Source organism: Mizuhopecten yessoensis, unplaced genomic scaffold (assembly GCF_002113885.1).
Source record: "Mizuhopecten yessoensis strain PY_sf001 unplaced genomic scaffold, ASM211388v2 scaffold1379, whole genome shotgun sequence".
NCBI lineage: Eukaryota > Metazoa > Mollusca > Bivalvia > Pectinida > Pectinidae > Mizuhopecten > Mizuhopecten yessoensis.
The window spans coordinates 749,912-761,941 of record NW_018404017.1 but is presented as its reverse complement, the minus strand read 5'-3'; the positions used below and the strand labels follow the sequence as shown (position 1 = coordinate 761,941).

The 12,030-nt window shown below is 37.5% G+C and overlaps 1 protein-coding gene across 1 annotated transcript in view; it reads left to right on the top strand.

Moving 5' to 3' along the window:
• LOC110460769 (orexin receptor type 1-like) overlaps nt 1-12,030 on the top strand; it is a 180,189-nt gene that overhangs the window by 99,330 nt on the left and 68,829 nt on the right. The window contains exon 2 of the mRNA XM_021513890.1: nt 2,380-2,454. The gene's annotated coding sequence lies outside the window, so the exon portion shown is untranslated. The remainder of the gene's footprint in view (nt 1-2,379; nt 2,455-12,030) is intronic.

The following is a 12,030-nucleotide window of genomic DNA, read 5'->3' as shown; positions in this document are numbered from 1 at the left end:
GTCAAGGAGGCTCGCCGGTATGTAACTGTGGTGAGAACCTATGGTCAAGGAGGCTCGCCGGTATGTAACTGTGGTGAGAACCTATAGTCAAGGAAGCTCGCCGGTATGTAACTGTGGTGAGAACCTATAGTCAAGGAGGCTCGCCGGTATGTAATTGTGGTGAGAACATATGGTCAAGGATGCTCGCCGGTATGTAACTGTGGTGAGAACATATGGTCAAGGATGCTCGCCGGTATGTAACTGTGGTGAGAACATATGGTCAAGGATGCTCGCCGGTATGTAACTGTGGTGAGAACATATGGTCAAGGATGCTCGCCGGTATGTAACTGTGGTGAGAACATATGGTCAAGGAGGCTCGCCGGTATGTAACTGTGGTGAGAACATATGGTCAAGGAGGCTCGCCGGTATGTAACTTAGTTGAGAACATATATAGTCAAGGAGGCTCGCTGGTATGTAACTGTTGTGATAACCGATAGTCAAGGAGGCTCGCCGGTATGTAACTGGTGAGAACCTATTGCCAAGGAGGCTCGCCGGTATGTAACTGTGGTGAGAACACACAGGACGATACTACAATAACACAGATTCTATGAGCTGTTGGCTCAAGTGTTTCGTATAGACCTACACTCCATACTGTCGATTTTGAGTGTTCTCTAGCACTTTTGTGAGACCTATCGAACTCAATATCTCGAGCCGTTTGTATTTTTCTGATATGTATACGAGTTCAAACAGCTGAGAAAACCCCCAGGTTTATATACTACACGTTAATTTCTGATCACAACAGCCCGATGTGTATGTTCCCCACGCTGTTGGTATGGACTGTTAATACCGTCATCGTTTCTACCTTTACTCCCCGACAATGACAGGTGTTTCTATGTCTACCTCTGTGACAAAACCTATTAGTTGTTTCCCTGTACCGATACGATCAGTGTTTTCACTTCACTAGTTGATTGTTCCTTTAATGTGGCTATAGCTTCGAGAATATACACAATATACAGCTGAGTGTGTTTCGTGATAACATAAGGTTGGCGGTCTAGTTATTTTCTGCTTCAACAAGCAAATACGAAAACTGTAGGAGCCCTACATGAGCAACTTAGTTCTGTTCCTAGCTGAGCACATACATTTGATAGAGTTTTATTTGTTCCTGACTTTCTGAATCATACGAAGTTTATTGTTGCCCTGGCATAAAATATACAAGCACAATGTATGATGTTCATTAAAAGATTGTATTCGATACCTCCGCAAGCGAAACGAACTACTGATATGAATTGTAATATTCTGACGTTTTGTTTTTTGAGATATTACGTGAAATTACATTGTACCTGAAAGACTTTTTTTCAAAAACGTTTAACAGTTTTCCCCTTTGCTTGTAACGCGAGAAGAATGCCATGTTTGTTAAAAAAAAAAACGTAAAAAATATATTAGTTTTTAAACGTGTAAAGAGAGCACCAGTGAATATGCGAGCTTACGTATAGTGTCAGAATACTTATTCTCCTTCAAGTTCGGAAATCTCGGAGAAAAATGTAGAAATACTGCATTATAGAAGGCAATTATGATGAAAACCCTTAGGTAACCGGAATGTTTTCTTGTCTATCACTTATCGACGGACATTAATGTTTAAATTTATCTTCTAACCCCTTTGGGATGTGTGTCATTTTGGTTTCTTACCTTCTCTGTAAAAGTTCGAGGAACAAAAGGGCCTGCTGGCCTCAACTGCATGCCATAAAAGGCAATTTATCAGCTCCCTGCAGAATCGGGATATTTCTTCAGAGTCAGTTGTTAAGAGGCGACCCAAAAATACAACTTTATTTGCTGTCCACATTCCGACACTCGGATCTATCTGGGGGGTTTTGCCCCATTTCCCTACTCTTTTTCGGTTGTGCTTCCATAGGCACCCATCCTAGCCCACTTCATGACATTTCAAAGATATGCCACTGTGGAAAGCCCTTGAACTGAATGAACAAAGGGCAATAACTTATGGAAAAATTGTCGAATCAAAAATCTTTTCAGGGAGACAAAACTTCATATCATGATTATAATGTACCCCAAGTTAACAAAGAGATCGGTCGAAAAATGTAGGAGGAGATTGCCGGACAAACAAAAGTTTACGCCGGACGGACAGGAGATTACCGGACAAACAAATGTTTACGCCGGACGGACAACCCCCATACCATAATACTTCCGTCAAATTTAACGGGCGTATAACAATTAACTTGTTTTCAACAAAACAAAGACGACAACATAAAATCGGTAAAGAATACGTAATGTGGGATCAAGTGATGGATGAAACTAGTTACAATGTAAACGTTTTTTAAGTTTCAATCGCAGTTAAGTTTGTAAATGTCTCATCGTGAAATTCATGTCGATTATTATTTTTTCCAGGCACACTTTTACGGAGAGTATTCCAGAAAATGCACTTGTGACCAGATTGTACCGGCAGGTGAATTCGTTTAAAAGGTAGGTCACTCCACATACCAACAACACCTAAAACTTGGTATCCTCAGGGATGCGCCTCGTTTTTTATGTATATCTTTTGCACAAACTAGTTGAATTATTTAAGGATTGAATCCTGCTTTGGTCGATTTCATGGGGTGATGAATTGAGTTGGTCTTGAAACAAATTTAATGAACTGTATCCCCCCATGAAATCGACCAAAGCAAGATTCAATCCTTATATTTCAATCAACGTGTTTTTTTCAATAATTGGAACTTGTGAAGTCCATTCTGATCGTTTGTCCCAGGTTCTGGAGCTTGTTCAAGTTAACGTATTGACGCAATGTAAAACAAATATAGTCCGTCATTGAAGGACCATCATACAACATGATGGTGTACGCTGATATTTCAACACAACCAAATTATGTAGAAACAGAACACAAAAAGCATATTTCAAATGTCATATTTAATTTGTGTTGGTGAATTCAAAATATATCAAATTTTCTGATGCGTCATCGCGGAAGAATAATGTATAGACGTGGTGCATAGGTTCAGCTGCGAGTCTACGGCAGCCATCTTTTTACAAGCGCGAAGTGGAGAGCCGCTAAATTTCGAGGTTCTACATCTTCTGGAATGTGAAGCTGCAGTAATTGAATGTCGAATTAGACAGCAAACCAGACGTGGCTTGAAAGGACAAAACATTTAATATCACATTTAGCTGTTTTACTGTATTTCATATAAGACGGGAGGGACCACATGGATCTACCACAGGGGTTCGTTAAACAAATCTGAAATTCACATGTCTTTACTGATATGGGTCACAGCACACATAAACATACAATTATACGCATATGCTATACTGATATGGGTCACAGCACACATACACATACATTTATATGTGCTGTGACCCCTATCAGTTATAGCAGGATATGTGTAATTCAGACATTTGTTACTTGTGACGAACCCCTTTGGATCTACGTTGTTTTCGATTTGTACCGGGGGTTGATAGAATTGGTAGCTGGAGGGAGAATTTCTAGGGCAGTACATGACTTGTCACCGTGAGCTGATAATATTTTGCTGTTTGATCGTTTTTGGTTGTTTGAACAAGTTCTTGTGTAGCTTCAATAAAAATGTAAAATCTCATCAGGTGGTACAAACGTCAATAGTCATCTCCCTTCGCAAAATCATACGCACAGGCAATGTTAATCTGGTCAAATTTATCGGCAAATGAAACGGGTTACATTTGGTAGTTGCATTGAGTCCAACTCGAGTAGGAATTGAAACATTTCATAAATGAATATTTTTCATTAATAGGATATTACAATTTCCGTAAAGAACATTAACTACGAACAGCAAAATAAATACAAAAGAAAGAGGTAAGATGTTATAGGCTTTGATATGTAAAATCTGGACATTACGACACACCAGACCTATACATACCGTCGTTTATGTGGCTTTTGTTGATTGTGTTCAATCAAAGATTACATCCCAATCGTAGGAATTATTTGAAACAAACCGCTTTAAAGACGGTTTAATGGGATGTTTATCTATGGGTGTGAACTACCGCTATCAAGTTCTGTATCTCTTCGTCCGGCAGATATCCCTCAACACATGTTTCACCGATATACAGCTCCAATGTGTTTAATTGTTTATCGGGATTTATGTACGTTGGGTTGTATGTATACTCTCAGTTAATGCCCATTAACTCCTGTGAAATGGTTACTTCCTCTAGACATAATTGGATGATAATTTTCACATTAGCGATTATGATCGGCATCGAGGCTCCAGGTTACCCTGCTCATTTGACATACGACGACATTTACCATGATTCGGACTAATACTAGTCAGTTCAAATAATTAAAATGATCATTAAAAATCTCGCACCGATGGAAACGTTTTCGTGACATGAACGTATAAACATATTGAATTGTCAACTACATTTGCGAACGGATCAACATAGTTTTATTTTAATTGGAAGATACGTCTTCCTTTTCAAATAGTGGTTTAACATGTCATGTCTGACTAGCTACTCAATGGCCCGTTGGGTTGTCGGGAAGTACGAAGCAAGTGTCCTGTCTTCCAGTAAGCTACGGATCTCTGTCTTCTTGGGGCTTTATTCTATACGTTTGGAAAAGATTACGGTCATCACAATGACCTAATTGCAAGCTGTACTATTTTGATAGATGTATGTACATTTCTAATTAATCTTTACTCAATACACCGGCTGGAGATTTTGATGTTAAATTGTCAATACACTTTACAGTTGTTGTATGAATGCGTTGTGAAGTTAGTGCGGAAGGTAGTCCCTTTTACAAATTGCTTTCATTTTTTGCCAGAAATGTTCGCTCTCAATAAACCAGTATTTATATGTCACATTGGTTTACTATTGAAACCAATAAAACAACAGATATTTGTCTTATTGGGAAGACGTCACCAATTTGGTGATGACGTCACAGGCGCGGGCACATCCCTAGTACTAGATTTGCACTAGTTCGATCTGTTAGAATAGCATGACTGAATCCTGTTCTATTGATATATATATGGTTTATTAACAACATAAACATCAACAGAGCAGGACTCAATTCTTAAATCATACATAGTTAAAGGATTGTTTATATATTATTAAACAGTCTGGCCTTAATATACCTATGGACCTTAATTTGACGGTGGTATGTGGTGCAGGCAACGCGCACCGCTACGGCACATCTTGTTTTCTCTACATCGTTGATATCTTTAATGTTTTTTAGTTTTATTTTACTTTCGTCTGCCTTTGTAGATTGATTTCGTTGAAAATGTCATCTATACATCTATTAGAGTATAATGTATGCGTACCTTGCAGTTGCTTAATCTCTACCTTCTTCGGCTTCTGCCAAATCGATACTCTAGTTTCAAGGTTACATGTAGTTGTTCTTTCAGAGGTGAATGACCTGGCGGAAGAAATTTTATTTATTATCAAACTACACATTGATTAACTTTTAATCCACAAATGGAACAGCATCATGCTGAAACTGTATCTTAATAACATTGCTTTAATCTTAAATATCATGTTTGACAGAAGCCACAAATGATATAGCAATATATATATATAAAAACCCAGCTTCTGTTTGTTTTTGAGATTCTGGTTAAATCAAACACAAAACTAAAATAAATCTTGTATAAACCCTTTCGGAAATTAATGCAAGACGCATGAAGACGTTTTAATAGCAAAAACAAAATAAAGAAATATCCTGGTTATTCCTTCGATATTTTCTTTTTGTCACAAGATGAGTTTTCCAAAATTCAAACAGAACAGGAATATTTCTTCCCTTCAATCAATAGGGGATAATTTCATTTGTCATAAAATCATCACTAAAAGAGTGTTTGACACACAATCGCGAAATAATAAGAATACAAACAGACTGAGTTGCAGCTCTGTGAACACGAAAACTGTCTCATATAACACGTTTTGTTCGGCAGGGTTACAAACTAATAGCATGCCTCTTCCAAACGTAACACCTTGTGTAAACTTGGAAAAGGACTCCAAATCAGCCGTTTTGCACCGTTCTTTTCAATATATCAATTTTAATCAAAATGTATTTTCAAATACAATAACAAACATAATTATTTTCCTATGCAATATTTCAAATTAAAGTTGCAAATCGGGGGTTACATAGTGTACTTGTCGCGTATCTTTGGCAGTTATAGACAACTTGTGTACGTAGGAAACCGTCTATCGAACCCCGAGGAAAGTTCATCAAGACTGAAAATAGAAATAATCCCCAGTGTCAAGGATTAAATCGTGTATGTGAAAGACTACTGGTACATGTAAAGGCAAAAGTTGTTTATTTTACATTGAGTAAATATAATACAACAAATAACACATTACTTTAATCAATAACATGTAACATGAATATGTTAAGTCGCTCTTTAAATTTATTTTAAGGTAGGGTTGCGGGGTGCCAAATTATTGCGGTGGCCAAGTGGTTAAGGCGTCTGACATTCTACTACCTCTAACCCTCCACCACTGGGTCGCGGGTTCGAGGCCTATCTAGGGCAGTTACCAGGTACTTGCTGTAGTTCGGTGTTTTTTTTCTCTGGGAACTCCGGCTTTCCTCCACCACCAAAACCTGGCACGGCCTTAACTAACCATAGCTGTTAATAGGACGTAAAATACAAACAAACAAATTGCAAGTTATCAGATATTTACACTCTAACATAATGTGTCATATTTAGTGTAATTTTCTCCTTCTCTAGACTGTCGATCTTCGACGATTTTGTCATTACCTATCCGGTTGTCCCATGATCGAACAGGGCTGGGATCTTCTGTTCTATTGCACAATATATACTGTTGCAGCAAATCAGTCGTCTCAAAATCAAACCCATTTTCCTGGAAACGAAATTTGGTTGATAACAGATCCAATGTACTTTTATTAAAGACATAAACAACAAAACAATAATGTCCAATTACGTGTGTCTGTAAATCAATGCCAGTTTCTGTATTCTCAGATGTGATATCTCATCAGGCATGTATGTATTCTTTATTTTTAAACATGTAAGGACATAAAGTTTAGATTATCTAACAATTATGATATCTTGTGGCCAGATCAGAATTACATCAATATGGGCATATGATTCATAGATTCTAAAACGTATTCATCATGTAATATATTATTAGTTAAACAAAACTGATACGGAAATACGCCAATAATGTATCACTCAGAGTGATTACATATGCGTTAACCGATGTTTCCCGGCGAGTCATTATATATAAATGATCATAAGGTAGATAACAGCATACCACTATACACTAAGTACATATCTGTGTCTGTAGTAGGGAACAACAAGCAGTCAGAGAAGCTCGGCAGACATTGCATCTCCAATATTATTATCTGTGTAATCAAATAGTGTTTGATAGTGATCGTCGAGTCCACTTGGTGACAGAGGGTATAGCATTTTTATAAATAATTATATCTTATCGTTATTCTGCTCGCGGTAATATTATCATTTTGATACATGTGACGTATACCGGTGTATGTCCTATCTGACCTTTAATTAACCGACCTCCTGTTAAATCCTTTACGACGTCGTTATTATATAAGATTCACAAACTAATTCATGCATATCCATATGAATATTGTAGAATGCCCAATATTTTTGACATGTTATCCAAGAAACAACATCACATTGAATTGTTGTGACTAAGAAATATCTACAGGTAAACCCTTGATGTAGCAAGATGGAGCGGTAATCATTCTACCGACGATGATGACTATATCCTTATCAAACTGTTTTTCTGGAAGACGTACGTGAAATTGAATAATTTATTAAAACATATATGATATTAAAGAAATCAAACATTTTTCAAGATTGTGTCAGAATTTGTTTGTTCTGAAGGAGGATAGATAACAACTCCGTTTGTGTTGTGTTTGCCTGTACGTCGTGCCCTCGGCATGGTAGTTTAATTTGCCTGTATGTCGTGGCCTCGGCATGGTAGTTTAATTTGCCTGTATGTCATGTCCTCGGCATGGTAGTTTAATTTGCCTGTATGTTGTGCCCGCGGCATGGTAGTTTAATTTGCCTGTATGTCGCGCCCTCGGCATGGTAGTTTAATTTGCCTGTATGCCGAGCATTCGGCATGGTAGTTTAATAATGTAGCACTCTGAAGTTGGTAACAAAAGGAGGCCGACTCAAGCTCACATACATACAAACATTATACATACCAAGAAACAACATCACATTGAATTGTTGTGACTAAGAAATATCTACAGGTAAACCCTTGATGTAGCAAGATGGAGCGGTAATCATTCTACCGACGATGATGACTATATCCTTATCAAACTGTTTTTCTGGAAGACGTACGTGAAATTGAATAATTTATTAAAACATATATGATATTAAAGAAATCAAACATTTTTCAAGATTGTGTCAGAATTTGTTTGTTCTGAAGGAGGATAGATAACAACTCCGTTTGTGTTGTGTTTGCCTGTACGTCGTGCCCTCGGCATGGTAGTTTAATTGGCCTGTATGTCGTGCCCTCGGCATGGTAGTATAATTTGCCTGTATGTCGTGCCTTCGGCATGGTAGTTTAATTTGCCTGTATGCCGAGCATTCGGCATGGTAGTTTAATAATGTAGCACTCTGAAGTTGGTAACAAAAGGAGGCCGACTCAAGCTCACATACATACAAACATTATACATACCAAGAAACAACATCACATTGAATTGTTGTGACTAAGAAATATCTACAGGTAAACCCTTGATGTAGCAAGATGGAGCGGTAATCATTCTACCGACGATGATGACTATATCCTTATCAAACTGTTTTTCTGGAAGACGTACGTGAAATTGAATAATTTATTAAAACATATATGATATTAAAGAAATCAAACATTTTTCAAGATTGTGTCAGAATTTGTTTGCTCTGAAGGAGGATAGATAAAAACTCCGTTTGTGTTGTGTTTGCCTGTACGTCGTGCCCTCGGCATGGTAGTTTAATTGGCCTGTATGTCGTGCCCTCGGCATGGTAGTTTAATTTGCCTGGATGCCGTGCCCTCGGCATGGTAGTTTAATTTGTCTGTATGTCGTGTCCTCGGCATGGTAGTTTAATCTGCCTGTATGTCGTGTCCTCGGCATGGTAGTTTAATTTGCCTGTATGCCGAGCATTCGGCATGGTAGTTTAATAATGTAGCACTCTGAAGTCGGTAACAAAAGGAGGCCGACTCAAGCTCACATACATACAAACATTATACATACCAAGAAACAACATCACATTGAATTGTTGTGACTAAGAAATATCTACAGGTAAACCCTTGATGTAGCAAGATGGAGCGGTAATCATTCTACCGACGATGATGACTATATCCTTATCAAACTGTTTTTCTGGAAGACGTACGTGAAATTGAATAATTTATTAAAACATATATGATATTAAAGAAATCAAACATTTTTCAAGATTGTGTCAGAATTTGTTTGTTCTGAAGGAGGATAGATAACAACTCCGTTTGTGTTGTGTTTGCCTGTACGTCGTGCCCTCGGCATGGTAGTTTAATTGGCCTGTATGTCGTGCCCTCGGCATGGTAGTTTGATTTGCCTGTACGTCGTGCCCTCGGCATGGTAGTTTAATTTGCCTGTTTGTCGTGCCCTCGGCATGGTAGTTTAATTTGCCTGTTTGTCGTGCCCTCGGCATGGTAGTTTAATTTGCCTTTATGTCGTGCCCTCGGCATGGTAGTTTAATTTGCCTGTTTGTCGTGCCCTCGGCATGGTAGTTTAATTTGCCTTTATGTCGTGCCCTCGGCATGGTAGTTTAATTTGCCTTTATGTCGTGCCCTCGGCATGGTAGTTTAATTTGCCTGTATGCCGTGCCTTCGGCATGGTAGTTTAATAATGTAGCACTCTGAAGTCGGTAACAAAAGGAGGCCGACTCAAGCTCACATACATACAAACATTATACATATAGAGGGACGTCCTGTAATTAGCGAAGCTGTTAATATGATGTTAAACCTTATAATATGGAATACATACTGGCGTGTATTTATTTCTCGTGGTCAAACTCAAAGTATGTGCTTAAGTAAATGTCTTTGTCAGAGTGCAAAGAACAAGAGAAACATGCTTTTATAGGTGTGTCCTACGTTCATCTCTTGTCACTTATTGTGGGAAAAATAGTGTTTTTTTGTGTTTAACGGCCCATCAAAAATCAGATAAAAATGATTATTTTAAAAAGCATTCACATGATATGTGAAAATAATTGAAAATAAAAAAGGGGTTAAAATAATGGGAGATATAATGAGTAAATTATATGGAATATGTGATTTATATATAACGTCAAAGAGGGTAAGTTTGGTTATAAGACATCAGCGTCTATGGAATAAACCGGTGTCTGTCAAATAGTTAAATAATGTTTTCGAGTCCCCAGGAACATAGTGCAATCTTTCGGTACCTATACAAAAAGTGTACTACATTTTTGTTTCAGTATCAAGTGCAGAATGGTCTTAATTACTGATGTTGGAAAATATATCCATGTAGATTTTGATGAACACATACATTCTTGAGTCTACATCTAACCGCCCTAACTGGAATTGAACAGACAACAAATGTTGAATTTATAACTTTGATGGTGATGGGTCGGATAACGTTAGCCTTTAACGTACGTACTGTAACATCACAGGGGTTTTCTCATTGTATAAAACAATTACGTGAAAAAAGAAGTATTGAGTGAGAACGAACTCTATTAGATGTCAGGTTTGAGCCAGTCCAACAATAGGATAAGTACATTAGTCTTGTAAGAGACTGGGACCTACCGCGACAGGATATTATAAAACCGAATTATTCCATGAAATAACGCACCGTACATTTTAGGAATAGTACTCCTTTATATCATGTAATACATGATAAGTTTCAGATAATGCAGTTCCGTTTGATCTAAACGAAATAAAATCAACTAGTCGGCATTGTTTGATCAATGCATGGTTGATCTAGCTTTATTTGTGATATGACCTAAATACCCCCCTTCCTGGGAGACAGATTGCCGGGTGCCACATGTGAACCAGGAAAAGAAACTATCCTTCCGGCTTACCTGGTACTTTAACTGTATATCATTTCATTGTATGTTCAGTTTGGGACTTGAATTGTTCATATTTTAGCGGTATTTTGATTTTCAGCGATCTTAATAATTTGCGAATTTACGACTGCGCTAATAGACTCTTCTGTATATAGTTTTTTGTATCACATATCCTGTGAGTGCAACAATTCCTAAATGCGATAATCTGTTAAAGTTATCTTATACTCTAAAATTGTTTTCGATAAAAGAAGTACTCTTATCAACAAATAGCATGTGAAAAGACGATATTTTTTCAAAAGTGTATGAGTTTCTAAACTCTGAAATATCAGAGACAAAACATTGATACACATTTTCAAACTTGAGTATTATTCTAACATCGACAAATATGCTGCAGGAAAAATTGAACTTATTGAGTTAAGATAGACAAATAATGTTATCAAAACTTCATCCAGAACGTGTATTGATTACTATAACCAATATGAAAATAAATATTCGTTGAGTTGGTTTACAGTCAAAGGCGTAGGTGTGCCGTAATTCAGTGAAAAACAAATCGTCAATGATATGATAAAGGATAAGTCACGAAAACAAATATCATGCTAGTGACACGATTTACAACAATACCATGTGGTAGCGAAGAGTAGCTCAACCAGGCGCCAACAACGGTTGTTTTACTGTCTCTGGTTGACCAACAGCTACAAAGACAACTTCACAATATAGCTAACAATGGTTTAATGTCTTTGGTTTACCAGCAGTTGATACACAGTAACTTTTTGTACGAGCAAACAACGGTTTACTACCTCCTGACGACCGTTAATATATACAATAATTCTATTTGAGAACGAAAGCTAAAACACGATCCAACAGCGCTTCACTGTTCCTGGATTTCCATTTACAAACATTTGATATACAGTTGTACTACTGTATGGCAGACAAGCTCAAACACGTGTACGTCAAAAAACAACGGTTACCTGTCTTCCTACGAATGTAACTAGATTACATAAAATGTTACAACCAATTTGTTTCAAGTTCTCTCTTGAAGCACTATGCGGCCTTGAATTTTACAAAA